At 52.0% G+C, this 13,528-nt stretch overlaps 1 protein-coding gene across 3 annotated transcripts in view; it reads right to left on the bottom strand.

Moving 5' to 3' along the window:
* MYOCD (myocardin) overlaps positions 1-2,079 on the bottom strand; it is a 472,295-nt gene extending 470,216 nt beyond the window's left edge. For all 3 annotated transcript variants that reach the window (XM_048818177.2, XM_048818179.2, XM_048818181.2), the window contains exon 1: positions 1,577-2,079. The gene's annotated coding sequence lies outside the window, so the exon portion shown is untranslated. The remainder of the gene's footprint in view (positions 1-1,576) is intronic.
* Between the last annotated feature and the right edge of the window lie 11,449 nt (positions 2,080-13,528).

The following is a 13,528-nucleotide window of genomic DNA, read 5'->3' as shown; positions in this document are numbered from 1 at the left end:
TTAGAACGTGGGGCAAGGCCGCAGTAGCAGAGATGCTGGCATGTGGCTGCAGAGTACCAGACGTTCACGTTGCCTTTGGGCTAGGAGACATATAGGCATTTGCAGGAGAATACTGTTAATCACAACCTGGGAAGAACCCTCCTTTTCTGGCAGGTGTTTGAACACGGAGGTAACTGAGATGATAGGAGCTTTCTTAGCAGACTGGGGAAAGCTGATCTGCAGCCAGAGGGGCTCTAGGGCAGTTGAATGCATGACACTCAACACCCAAATCCAGCCAAACACTAGTCCCTTCTCCTCACAGTGTGGTGGAGCCATTAGAAGACAGGGACGGGGTGGGTGCTTGTGGGAGCTATAATTTTGTGGGAGCTATAGCTATAATGTATATATATATATATATATATATATATATTATAGCTATAATTTTGTGGGAGCACCTCAAAATTTGTCTGAGCACCCCTGTAACCACCCCTCCCAGCACAAAGGTCAAACGCTGGGCAGACGTAAGGATGGCATGGCATGGTATTGCCACCCTTACTGCAGCTAGTGGCAGCGCTGCCTTCACAGCTGGGCAGCCTCCACTTTCCACTCTGCCTTCAGGAGTGCTGCACTCACAGCCCCATCCACATTGCCTTTGCTCCACAATTTACCCTTTGCAAAATGTAACTACTGAATTGCTGCTGAGATGGGGCTTCCACAAGGATTGCCCTGGATTGCCCACAACCTAGGTTTTGGCACCTGGGAGGGAGTGGTCTCTGTATGTTTTTGTCCTGAACAAGGGAGACCAATAGTTTTGTCAACCAGGCTTTTGCAATACATTTTAAAAAAGAAAAGAGACAAAGCAGCTCCTAAATGCAGTGGATTTCTGAGAGCTGTGTTCTAAGAGTTTGTGGGATGCATGTGTGAGTCACGGAGATCTTTCAGCATGTGTAACCTGAGGAACAACCCCTCCAAGTTTAACAGAGACGTGACATGATACTGCTGTCAAACCGGCAAGAAGAGGAATAAAAGTGTGGGGCCAGCCCCCTCCCAGTGTCCATCACACACAGACCAAACCTTTGGGAGGGTCATTTTCTGAACAACCTGCACAGTGGAGCGATGGGGGATTAAATTAACTTTCCTACCAGCCTTTAGACAGCTGTAACAAAGCAAAGGCCAGACTCCTGTAAGACCCCACATGGATTTGCATCATCATCTTTCCTTTACAAACCCAGCTACTGAGTCCCTTCAATGTTTCATTCAATGCAAGTTCTTGAAGGTCGGAGGGATGTGTCTGGGACTTTTATTTAGCCAGCTCTTTAACTTTGCAAAATACCATTTATTCTCTATTCCAAATTACTGCCAAGTGTGGATGCACTTCATCCAGCATGCACCAGGTGCACTGGCCAGCAAAGCTGTCTCTGGAATAACCAAATATTAAATAACACAGAGAAATAAGAGTTCTCTCTCTTTCTATTTCTCTACCCCTATAGAACCAGTCACCACACTATTCAGGCAATATGCATACAGATAACCACCCAAGCATGAGAGAAAGCAACTCGAAGAACAGAAAGATGATTAAGTATGAAACATAAATTACCTGCAGACTTCTCAGCTGAGCTACAACTTCTTGGCCGAGGTGCTGGAACTGTGACTCCTCGCTTTCTCCGAGGCTTATGGCCGCTTTTATAGAGGAGCAGTGAATAGTTTTTTTAAAACTTGAAGCAGAGTAAGAACCGGTTTAAAATAGAGTGAAAGAAGCTGGTGTGGGTGGAATTAGACAAACTCTGGAAGCTGCTTTTCCAACAATTAATTAACTTCTTGCAGCCCACAGTGCAGGCGAGGGGATGTCGAGGGCTCACCTGGCGCAGGTTCTCCGCTGCTGGAGGGGGGCTGTCTGAGTGGCCTGTACCCTGCTGAACCACCTCACCAGGTGCGGGATGGGGAAAGCATCCAACCTTGCAGGGAGAACAACAGAGTCTGTGTTATTAGACACAGGGGGCACATGCACCATGCACAACAAATTGCAGCGTCAGAGCTGTAATTCCCCCCCGAACAGTGCACTGCGATAGCCACCCCCTGAGCACGAGAGGCTCCCAGCGCCCCACCAGTGGCAATACAGTCACGCTGGGGCAGCATCCAAGGAGCAGTCACAGCTCTCCTGACTCGGGAAGAGTTAAGGAAGAGGAGGAGCCTCCTCTCCAAGGGCTCAGATAACAGCAGTAGCTGCAGCATTCCCTTCAGATGTGCAGCAAGCCCACCAGAGAAGGCTGCCTGGCTGGCACTGGGCTGCTCTTTCCTTGCCGGCTATATTATGGGTCTAGTTCTTGATTTAATTTCCAAATCAGTCTCGATTTGCCTTTAATCCAAATAGCTCCAGCTGTCACTGCCCCAGACCCTCCTCAATTTCCACCCTGAATCCCCCTCAGATTGCACCGGGATCTTGTAAGCAAACTGCTTTGGAGTCACAGGGTGCAGCTTTACAGATCACCCTCGAGTCTGCTTCTACTATAAACCCGCCCGCTCTCACTCAGGAGCTTTCCCTACTTACGGCTTCAGTTTGTGCAGGGGCTGGCAGACACATCCCCGCCCCCATCTGCTTTAGAGCCTCTTGCAAAAGAGTGTTCACCCCTATCAGTGCTGTGCTAAGGGAAGCAGCCTTTGCCACCTGCTGTGCCCTGTAACCAAGGTATGGTGGGGTACGGTGCAGCGTGGTTACTGGTCCCGTTCTGTCTCACACTGGGGAGGTGAGTGAATGGAATGGGGTTAGATCCTAATCGGGGCAGAATGACCACAGCTGGCAGCAGGGCCAGCCCCACGACCAGCCTCCAGCTCTGGGAGCTCACTGCATTGCAGGTGGCTTCTTGAGTGCCTGGCTTGGAGACCCAACTACTGACCAACAACCAGCCCACTCAGCACAGGAGCGTGGGACACTAAAGGAGACACAACCCACAGTCAGATCTGCACCTGGCCCTTCCTGGAGGGGAAGTCAGCAGCACAATGGGTCTCTTAGGAGACAGCCAAGGGCACATGCAATGAAGGAAACCGATGATAGTCCTGCCAGTGCTAAGGGATCCGTCTTGGCTGCACCAGGGTTAAGCCTCACCTCACACACTAGCCAGCGAAAGCTGGTTTCGGCCTCATCTAGCTGAGGCCAGGATCCCTTGCCCTTGACAGCCAGGATCCAGGCCTGGCCAGAAGCAGCTCTACTGGCACTGATGGATGATCTCCCTCATGGAAGGACAGACAGCGGTCAGACCCCCGTTCACAGCCTGCTGGATCTCGCTGCAGCATTTGGCAGTGCTGAGTAGTGGAGCACAAGCTATTCCACACTGCCAAGGAAGGAGGCAGTGGCTCAGGGTTGCACTGGAATGGAGAGAGTCCTTCCTGAGGGGCACACCCAAGGGCAGCAATGGGAAACAGCACCTCTGCTGCTAGACTCCTCTCTTATGGGGCCCCACCAGGATCAGTTCTCTCTCTGGTCCTAGTCAACATCTACAGGCAGCCAGGAGAACTGGGGAGACCCAGGTACCAGCAGCATGCAGAGCACATATAGCCCTGCCCATTGCTCACCACAGCCACAGTCGCTGCAGGGAGCCATCCATGAAAAGCACTCTGTGTCAGATAATCCAGGCTCACCCAGGACATTGTGCTACATGTTAAATGTAAAAATCTATCCTAAGGCACCAGTGAGCACCCCACTATTGGACTGCAGCAAATCCCTCCCTGGGGGAGTGTGGCAGGTGGATCAGGACGATGTGCATCCTGGTTACCCAGCAGTGCCCCGGGGCACTGGAGAAAAGTATAAGAACAGCCACACTGGGTCAGACCAGTGGTCCATTCAGCCCAGTAGCCTGTCTTCTGGCAATGCCAGGTGCTTCAGAGGGAACGAACAGAAGAGGGCAAACACTGAGTCATCCATTCCCTGTCATCCACTCTGGCAGTCAGAGGTTTAGGGATACCAGGAGCATGGGGTTGCATCTTTGACCATCTTAGTTAATAGCCATTAATGGATCTATCCTCCATGAACTTATCTCATTCAGTTTTGAACCCAGTCATACTTTTGGCCTTTACAACATCCTCTGGCAACGAGTTCCACAAGTTGACTATGTGTTGTGTGAAGTACTTCCTTATGTTGTTTAAACCTGCTGCCTATTGATTTCATTGTGGTCATGTGTGTTAAGCGAAGGGGTAAATAACACTTCCTTACTCACTTTCTCCGTACCAGCCATAATTTTATAGACCTCTGTCAAATCCCCACTTAGTCATCTCTTTTCCAAGCTGAACAGTCTCAGTCTTTTAATCTCTCCTCATATGGAACCCCAACCAGACCACATTATAAACTTCAATCAAGCAGCACGTGGCCAGCAGCTAACACCCAACAACAAACAAACAACAACAAAGTAACAGGACTGCTGCTACTTACTCCATCATACATGAAGTGGCCAGGTCATCATGTCTCATTAGCCTCAGTGGCTTAAAGAGAGACAATGTAGCACCATGCAGCACAGGAACACTCAGAAACAGCCAAGAAATGCCAACAGGCAAGTTTCTCAGGCAACATGAACACAGCTTGTAACACTTCACCCTCCTGCCAGGTGTTGCTGGAAGCAAAAAGTGCCAGGCTCAATATTCTAGAGGGTCCTTCTAAAGCCTTAACTAACACCAACTCCAGCCCCCACCCAGTAACCTGGGAAACTAAATATACCCCTAAGGTGACCAGGTGTCTGGTTTTCGACCGGAACACCAGGTCGTAAAGGGATCCTGGATGCTCCGGTCAGCACCGCTGACTAGGCCATTGACTGTCCAGTTGGCAGCGCTGCACAGCTGGGCTGGCAGGCTCCCTGCTAGCCTCCATGCCACATAGCTCCCAGGAAGCAAATGGCATGTCCCCCTCTGGCTCCTATGCATTGAGACATCCAGGGGGCTCCACATGCTGTCCCCTCCCCAAGCACCGCCCCCGCAGCTCCCATTGGCTGGGAACCATGGCCAATGGGAGCTGCAGGGGCAATGCCTGCGGACGGGGCAGTGCACAGAGCCACCTGGCTGTACCTCCATGTAGGAGCCAGAGGGGGGACACACTGCTGCTTCCGGGAGCTGCTTGAGGTAAGTGCCAACCAGAACCTGCACACCTGACTCCCTCCTGCACCCCAACCCCTTACCCCAGCCCTAATCCCCCGCCCACCCTCCAAACCCCTCGGTCCCAGCTCGGAGTACCCTCCTGCATGCCCAAACCCCTCTTTCCCAGCTCATCCCAGAGCCCACACCCCCCAGCCGGAGCCCTGACTCCCCCCCATGCCCCAACCCCCTGCCCCAGCCCTGATCCCCTCCCTCCCTCCGAACCCCTCAGTCCCAGCCTAGAGCACCCTCCTACACCCCAAAACCCTCACCCCCATCCCAGAGTCTGCACCCCTAGCCACAGCTCTCACATACCCCCACACCCAACCCCCCTGCCCCAGCCAGGAGCCCCCTCCTGCACCCTGAACCCCTCATTTCTGGCCTCACCCTGGAACCCACACCCCAGCCCAGAGCCTGTACCTCCTCCCAGACCCCAACCCCCTGCCTTGAGCCTGGAGCCCCCTCCTATACTCCGAACCCCTTGGCTTCACTCTCCAGCCCCCACCTGCACCTCAAACCCCTCATCCCTGGCCCCACCCCAGAGCCTGCACCCCCATCTGGAGCCCTCACCCCCTCTCACATCCCAACCCACTGCCTCAGCCTGGAGCCCCCACCTACTCTGAACTCCTCATTTCTGCCCCACCCTGGATCCCACACCCCCAGCCGGCGCCCTCACCCCCTCTCACACCCCAACCCCTTGAGCCAGCCTAGTAAAATGAGTGAGTGAGTGAGGGTGGGGAGACCGAGCTAAAGAGGGAGGGGGGATGGAGTGAGTGGGGATGGGGCCTCAGAGAAGGGGTGGGGGCAAGGGTGTTTGGTTTTTTGAGAGTAGAAAGGTGGCAACCCTATATACCCTCGGGTGCCCTGATGGGCAATACTTCCCCACTCGCAAGCACGGAGTCCAGGGGTTTAAAACAAATGGACTGTTAGTGGGGGTAGGGGAAAAAGAGAATGAACTTGGGAAAGCCAGCAATTAATCACTCAACAATATCTACAGGGCAGGACTCCATCCCGCAGGGTGTCATAAGAACAGTCCCCGCCTCAATCCTCCTGGCAGCTGTGAGTGGCTTGTGCATTCTTCCACTTCCTCCTCCGCAGCCTTCCATGCCTTCCCGCCCCCCCCTCCCCCCCTGCAGCTCAGGTCTCTAAGGAAGGGTCAGTGGCAACCAGCACCCTTAACAGGGGTCTTATCGCCCACAAGGCACTGCTCACAGACCTAAGAACCTTATCACCCCCACACCACCAGACGGCAGCCTCAGTCAGGGAGACCGCAGGCTGAGTTTTTGTCCTTCCATTTCCTGATAGGGTCCATAGCAAACTACAGCCCCCAAACTCCACTGTACTTTAACCAAGATGCCCCAGACTAGCCCGCATTGAAATGCAATTGAGGCCTGGCCCAGGCAGTCAATTCCTGCTGCTCCCCACCAGACACCTCCAGAGAGCTCCCTGCTCCGCTGCAGTTCTCAAGCCGCTCCTCTTACTTTTTACCAACAGGTGTCAGTAGTGAGCTCCCATCCCTCAAAGGCTCCAGGTCACAGGGCTTGTAGGGTTACCTGACGCTTGGTCTTCGTCTCCTTTGATGTATTAACCTTCACCATTTGGTTTGAATTAACACCCCTATCCCCCAGGCCTTGTTCTGCAGGTTAGTAACTCCTGTGCTTGCTCTGAGTTTTCACCCTTTCTGCATCCAGGGTACAGCTGAGCTCCTGTCTCGTCTTTGCTCCGCTGTTCACAGGCCATAGCTCTAGATTCACACAGCACTTTCCTTGCTGCACGTACACTAAAGCTGGGGGCAGGCTGATTTACAGAGGCAATGTCTCTGAGCCTTGCCTCACCCAGCACCATGCCTCACTCAGCACCAACACAAAGATACATGTTCTGACACAGAGACCCATGTTCTGAAATGTGCCATGAGGGCTCCGAGCTGAGTCTGGGGCAGCCCCAGCTCCCGTGTGTTTGGGAGCAAACGGCCAAATCCCCAGTCCGGGCTGCGTGGAGAAGCCAGCGCTCTTGCCAAGTGTGAAAGCATTGAGAACAGCAGGTGTGCAGCAGCCCTACATGATCCCACCAGCCCTCCCGGAGAGCTGCGTGAGATTTTACATTCAAATGTCTGGGGTTTTTGTCATCAAAACCAGCAATTTTTTGTAGGAAATGTACGTTTGCAACTGCACTTTGTGGGTTTTGTTAAGAAACTGAACTCTACCCACCCCGCCTCCAAAAAATTTCAGTTTTGATCAACTGAAACCTGAAACACTGAAACCAGCAAAAATTCAGCCAACGTTTTCAGTTCTTCAGTTGTTGAAGATCAAAAAATTCAGTTTTCAGGTTTTTTATTTTTTCAAACCTAACAAAAAAACCCCTCTTTGCAGATCAATGTTGACAGAACATAAGAATGGCCACACTGGGTAAGACCAAACGCCCATCTAGCCCAGTAACTTGTCTTCCGACAGTGGCCAATGCCAGGTGCCCCAGAGGAATGAACAGAACAGGTAATCATCAAATGATCCATCCCCTGTCGCCCATTCCCAGCTTCTGGTAAACAGAGGCTAAGGACATCACCCCTGCCCATCCTGGCTCATAGCCATTGATGGACCTATCCTACATGAATTGATCTAGTTCTTTTTTTAACCCTGTTATAGTCTTGGCCTTCGCAACATCCTCTGGCAAAGAGTTCCACAGACTGACTGTATGTTGTGTGAAAAAATACTTCCTTTTGTTTGTTTTAAAACCTGCTGCCTATTACTTTCATTTGGTGACCCACAGTTCTTGTGTTATGCGAATGAGTAAATAACACTTCCTTATTTACTTTCTCCACACCAGTCATGAGTTTTATAGACTGCAATCATATCCCCCTTTAGTCATCTCTTTTCCAAGCTGAAAAGTCCTAGTCTTATTAATCTTTCCTCATACAGAAGCCTTTTCATACCCCTAATCATTTTTGTTGCCCTTTTCTGAACCTTTTCCAGTTCCAATATATCTTTTTTGAGATGGGGTGACCACATCTGCACGCAGTATTCAAGATGTGGGCTTATCATGGATTTATATAGAGGCAGTATGATATTTTCTGTCTTATTATCTATCCCTTTTTTTAATGATTCCCAACATTCTGTTTGCTTTTTTTGACTGCCACTGCACATTGAGTGGATGTTTTCAGAGAACTATTCACAATGACTCCAAGATCTCTCTCTTGAGTGGTAACAGCTACTTGAGAGCCCATTATTTTATATGTGTATTTGGGATTATGTTTTCCAATGTGCATTACTTTGTATTTATCAACATTGAATTTCATCTGCTATTTTGTTCCCTTGATCTGCTGGCAATGTTCCTACTAATGCAGCCCAATATGCCATTAGCCTTTTTGACAACAAGGGCACACTGCTGACTCATATCCAGCTTCCTGTCCACCGTAATCCCCAGGTCCTTTTTTGCAGAACTGCTGCTTAGCCAGTCAGTCCCCAGCCTGTAGCAGTGCATGGGATTCTTCCATCCTAAGTGCAGAACTCTGCATTTGTCTTTGTTGAATCTCATTAGGTTTCTTTAAGCCCGATCCTCCAATTTGTCTAGGTCACTCTGGATCCTATCCCTACCCTCCAGCATATCTACCTCTCCCCGCAACTTAGTGTCATCTGCAAACTTGCTGAGGGTGCAGTGCATCCCATCATCCAGATCACTAATGAAGATGTTGAACAAAACCAGCCCCAGGACAGACCCCTGGGGCACTCCGCTTGATACCGGCTGCCAACTAGACATCGAGCCGTTGATCACTACCTGTTGAGCCCAATGATCTAGCCAGCTTTCTGTCCACCTTATAGCCCATTCATCCAATCCATACTTTTTTAACTTGCTTGCTTGTTGACCCCCTCAAATAATTTTAGTAGGTTGGTGAAGCATTTTTTTCCCGTTACAAAAACCATGTTGACTCTTCCCCAACAGATTATGTTCATCTATGTGTCCGGTGATTTCGTTCTTTACTGTAGTTGCAACCAGTTTGCCTAGTACTGAAATCAGGCTTACTGGCCTGTAATTGCCAGGATCACCTCTGGAGCCCTTTTTAAAAATTGCCCCCCATTTGCTTTTGCTAACATTTGGAGGGACCAGCCCTGCTTCCTACAGCAGCTCGAGTTGTGAGCGCAGTCTCGGCAGGTAGGGCTGGATGCAGTGGGATGCATAGGAGTTTAGTTCAGTATGTAACATTGTTCCCCAAGGGCAGGGCAAGTCCTTTCTCAGCCCTTGGTTTATATCCTGCTCTTAGTCAACTCACCCTGGGGTGACTCTACCCTTCCCGCTGACCCACACCTCTGTGCAGCAGACAGCCAGGGCACAGACCGCTGGCTGGGCAAATGGGTACGGCTGAATCACACAGCAGTTCTTCCCTCGCTCAGCCACATATCATAAGCAAGGCCCTGCATGCTCTGTGGCAAAGTGAACTGGGTTCCCCTGGCAAAAGCCCCCTGCATGCAGCAGCCTTTCATCTGGGCGCAACTTCCAGGACAGTTAAAACAGAGGCTTTTACCAGTTCCAGCCTGCGAGCGAATCGTCTGGCACAGTATTCCTGGTGGAAGCCATTCTCCCACCACCCTTCCACGCTCCATTCTCAGTGTGGAGCTGAGGCACAGCTGCTGGCTGGAGGCTGTCAGTCTAGAAGCTAGAGGCCTTTGACAGCAAGGCAAGGACAAATTAGATCGTTTCTCAGCTGGGGATGGGCAGGAGGGGTGGGGCTGTTGGATAAATATGTTAGCTGGATGTTGTTGCTACAGTCACCGGCGGTGACATAGGTAACAATGGTGATACTTTAATTGTCAGCTTTAGGGTTCAGAGTTAACGTACCCCTGCAGTGAAGGGGGCAGGTCACGCCTCAGAGCTGCTGTTTCAAGCTGCCTTCAGATTCAGGCAGACGTCACTCCATAGGTTTACCTTTGGGTCCCCTGTGGAAGATTTTCTTCACAGCCATGACAGCTCGAATTTGTTCATGAACACCTGGATTGTGTAGCCAGGCCTGAATTCCAGTCAAACACAGGGGGGTCACGCTGAGACAGTGTGGTGCACCCTGGCAGGCTAGCTGTGTGTAAGGAGATCCATGGCTGATGTGCTAATCACTGCATCTAGGGGATCAGGTGTCTGGTCCCCAAATCGCTGGCTTCTCCACAGACACAACACTGGGGAGGCCTGTGCCTAAGGCATATCGAGAGCTGGCACTCCTCAAACACATGTGACAAGAACACAGGGGAACGGGGTGGGGGACAGAGGCAGAGGAAGAGCAGAACAGGATGATTTCGGGATGAGGCTCTGCAATTAGTAGGGGATTTGCCCCTTTCTAGGTCTCTGCATTCAAAGCCCCAGTGAACCAGATTCTCTGGCTTTTTTTATTAGTGTTTTTTTTTTTTTGTCACTGATTCAAGAGAGTCATTCCTGGGTCAGAACAACATGAGATCTGGTCTGTCCACACTCCAGGAGCTGCCATGCTACCAGAGTAGATGGGGCAGAGTTTTATTCTTGGTAATGGCTCCCCGAGGGACCTGAGCAGCCCACCTCCCACAGCTCCATGCCAAGACTAGGGCCGAGCAAACCCCAGACCGCGGCCTGGCCAGTGGGCCCATGGAATTCCTGGGGCTGCTGTACACTGCTGCAGGGCAAAGCTTTGCTCTGTGCTTTGTTTACTCTTTTATTAATATTCCTGGTCGGGTTCTGGAAAGTACAAATCCAAATACAGCCCCAGCAGCCCGCCCAGCTCTCCTAGGATTGTTCAGGGAAAAGCAGCCTACCAGGAAAGGGCCAGGTTCCCATCCCCGGACTCACCAGCAGCAGCACCTTCCACTGCGGAGTCTCACCAGTCCAATGGCAGCCAATGGTCTGGCTCGCTCCATATACACCCTACCCCCATCTCCAGCACAGGTTCTGCATCTAGACTGGAGCCCCTTTGTGAGGGGCTCACAGCAGCCAGACCCATGTATTAAGGACCCTCTGGCAGCCCTGTTCCCACATGCACAAGAAGCTGCCCGATGGCGAGTATGAGGGTCCCCTGTATCCCACATCCCTGGTCAGTGGGGTGCACAGGCCGCCTTGCCCTTGACAGCACAGTGCCTTTGGGATGGTCTCTGGCCATCGCTGCCCTGCCAGACCACAGGCTCCAACAGGAAACCCAGCCCCAGGGCACTCCGCTTTCGGGGGAGGGAATATGCCCCTCACCAGCCAGCTGGCATGCTGCCCCATACTGCAGGCCATACCCCACTTCCTCACAGCTCTGGCAGGGATGCTGCTAGGAAGTCAAAGACAGCGAGATCCTGGGCAGCTCCTTCCCCTTGGCCATCACCATGGTATCGGGGAGCCTGCTCCACCTCCCTGCAGCGTCAGGGCTGATATCTGCATGGGTGGAGGGTGACCCAGCCTGACTCCGCACCCCCAAAACTGCAGGAAGCTGCGGGGGATCCCCCTCCTGGCTGAGCCGGCCAGGCCCCTCGCCAGTCTGTAAGGCCCCAAGTGAGGCAGGAGAGGGCAGGGCCACGTCTTTGGCGGGAAGCGTACATTCCTTCCTGCAGGCAGCACAGCACCCAGCCAGTAGGACAGGGAACATGGGTTCTGGCTCTCTTCACCCCACACACAGCATAGACCAGGTGGGTTCCACATGTCCAGGCATCGATGCCGTAGCCTTGCCTCCTGTTGATGCCACCTGCATGCCCAGGAGGTCTGAGTCTGCCCCTGTCCCCAGGATTGACGTCAATGGGCTGCAGGGCTCCAGCACTGCTGAGAACACACCCAGCCCCAGCCACCCCTTACCCTGTCACAGGATCAAACCCTCCCTCTGTGGAAATGGCTGCATGGGGCCTTTCAGAGGGAAAGGCCACTTTGCTCTTTCCGGCCTTATCAGGGCTCACCCAGCCAGCAGCATGGCTCGGGGGCTGGGGCTGGGCACTGCAGATACAGCCGGCAGTGTGCTCCCTGAGCTATTCTTAGGAAAGGGAAAGTTTATACAAGACATTTAAGCTTTAAACCCAGGCACCATAAATAGTCTATTTTTCAAGGGCCCTGAGGCAGTTGTAGGCTCGGAGCCAGGGCCAAAATTTGGCAGCTGTCGTTGTTTAATGATTAATTAAAATGAGGTAACAAACCGAGACATATCTATTAACAAGAGTATTTGCAGCGTCAGTGGAGGATTCCAAATGGCTGACTTTTTCCCCTTTAATCTTCAAACTTCTTGTTAGGAAAACAAGTTCTTCCTCCGTCGTGGGGCGTAGCGCGGCACTGCCCAGCCCCGTCGCCTCTGGCACTGGGAGCAGAGTGGCTTTCGGGCTCAGCTTTATCTTTATGGGTCTTTTCCTCTAAACAAAACGAAACCTCCACTTCATGATTTTTCCAGTTTAAAATTTTTATTAGACTTTTAAGTAAACTTCAGTCTGAACCCCTTGGCTGCCCGGGCCCCTGCAGAACGGCGTGGCCAGGAAGTAAGGCCGCCCAGCCACTGGCATGCGCCTCCTTGGGTGTGCTGATCCCTCCCCTCCGCACACGCCAGGGTCAAAGGGCAGCTCGTTAGCGGCTCTGCACTTCCCTCTTTGCACAGTAAAGGAGCCCAGCACTGACACCAGGGACTGAACAGCGGCTGACAGGCCCCAGCGTGTCCCCCCAGCCCAGCTCCGCAGAGATATGGTTGTGGAGAGCCATGTTACCACTGAGGTGACTGGGGGGCATGGTGTTTTTATGGGGAACACTGCACCCCATGCACAGCATTCGCTGTTGACTCACAGGTTTCAGAGGAACAGCCGTGTTAGTCTGTATTCGCAAAAAGAAAAGGAGTACTTGTGGCACCTTAGAGACTAACCAATTTATTTGAGCATGAGCTTTCGTGAGCTACAGCTCACTTCATCAGATGTTTACCGTGGAAACTGCAGCAGACTTCCACGGTAAACATCTGATGAAGTGAGCTGTAGCTCACGAAAGCTCATGCTCAAATAAATTGGTTAGTCTCTAAGGTGCCACAAGTACTCCTTTTCTTTTTGTTGACTCACAGTGACTCCAAGTCTGCCTGGCTGTGAAGCCGCAGGGCAGGCTGTATTGTGCAATAAGGACCAGTCCAAAATGGAAGCCCTGACTGCAAAGGCTATGCTCTCCTGGGCTCCCTTGGGTTCCAGGAAGCTAATAGAAAAATGGATTGGAGCTCTGGTCCCATTCTGCCCCTGGATGGGGAAGACTGGCTCCTGCTGGGGTTATGGGATGGCAGAATTAGCCCAGTATGAGTCCTGCCTCAGCCCAACGACCTTGGTGTTGGGAGCATATCCAGACAAGCTGACAGTGTGATGTTCACACTGACTTCCTGGCTTATTTCTAGCTCTGGATAAACTCAGTGCCCCTGGTGTGGGACAAGTGCTCGGCCAGCACAGGGTTAATGTGTGTGGAAGGCTCTGGGGAAGTTCTGGGACAATCTAGCAGGTTCACCCTCCCC

This window comes from Caretta caretta, chromosome 14, assembly GCF_965140235.1.
Source record: "Caretta caretta isolate rCarCar2 chromosome 14, rCarCar1.hap1, whole genome shotgun sequence".
Lineage (NCBI taxonomy): Eukaryota > Metazoa > Chordata > Testudines > Cheloniidae > Caretta > Caretta caretta.
The sequence above is the reverse complement of the archived record's forward strand: the minus strand, read 5'-3'. Positions and strand labels throughout refer to the sequence as shown.